Below are 314 nucleotides of genomic sequence, written 5' to 3'. Positions count from 1 at the left end.
CGGTAAGCGTCAAAAATAATGTTGTTTTAATTATGAAAGGGAAACTAAACATTTATTTTAAAAAAGTAGGTGTATTTAAGTGAATGTCCATGCAGTAAAACAATATAACTATTTATTTTATATTTGTATATGTATGTATCCTTGTACTTTGGATTTTTTGTGTTATTATTTATTTTTGAGAGATTGCTGTATTCCGATAATATAATACAAATAAGTGAAAATAATATTAAAAAGTATTTCTTTGCTGTAAGAGGCATTCAACAATATTTTTCAGAATCTAAAGTAAAGTCTATGTTTTTCATTTAATTTCATTG

The sequence above is a fragment of the Eleginops maclovinus genome, chromosome 3 (genome assembly GCF_036324505.1).
Source record: "Eleginops maclovinus isolate JMC-PN-2008 ecotype Puerto Natales chromosome 3, JC_Emac_rtc_rv5, whole genome shotgun sequence".
Classification (NCBI taxonomy): Eukaryota; Metazoa; Chordata; class Actinopteri; order Perciformes; family Eleginopidae; genus Eleginops; species Eleginops maclovinus.
The sequence above is the reverse complement of the archived record's forward strand: the minus strand, read 5'-3'. Positions refer to the sequence as shown.